The following is a 687-nucleotide window of genomic DNA, read 5'->3' on the forward strand; positions in this document are numbered from 1 at the left end:
TGAATATATAATACTAATTGGTTACCAATCGCCAAAAGAATATAAGTATAAACATCATAAAAGACTAAAACATAGCTTTAAAATATTTAAAAATTTAAAACGTATTTAATATGTTCATGTAAAATATAGCCTACTTAATATATCACATAATATATACATAATATAAAACATAACATATAATTATACGTTTAAATATGTACAATATTTTAAATATTTTCAAAAATATAGTTTTTAAAATACATGTTTGTTCATTTTTATAGTTCTAGTATTAAAAATTATATATATAGTTCTACGGCCAAAATAATACAAAGTAACGGACATATAAGAAAATGAATAACTGTAATAGTTCCATGTATTAATTTTAATTGCATTATTTTCAATAACTTGACGTATTATCGTTCATATCCGACTCATATCTGGCATATTTATTCGCTCGTTCTGCTTAATATCACCGAATTATGATTAAAAACTTCAAATCTACTTCAGCATTAGCATCGCTAACTACATTAAACATCCCAGCAAACTCCTGCGACAGAATATTTCCCCAAATATCTACGAATATGAATCCATAACTTCAACAATAATCACATTCCTACACATGAAAAAACCATAAACTTCTGAAAATATGAATAAAAACTCGCTCTCCGCTCGCCGTTTTAGCATTAGCAGCGCTAACGTCTGAATATT

Source organism: Megalops cyprinoides, chromosome 8 (genome assembly GCF_013368585.1).
Source record: "Megalops cyprinoides isolate fMegCyp1 chromosome 8, fMegCyp1.pri, whole genome shotgun sequence".
NCBI classification, from domain to species: Eukaryota; Metazoa; Chordata; class Actinopteri; order Elopiformes; family Megalopidae; genus Megalops; species Megalops cyprinoides.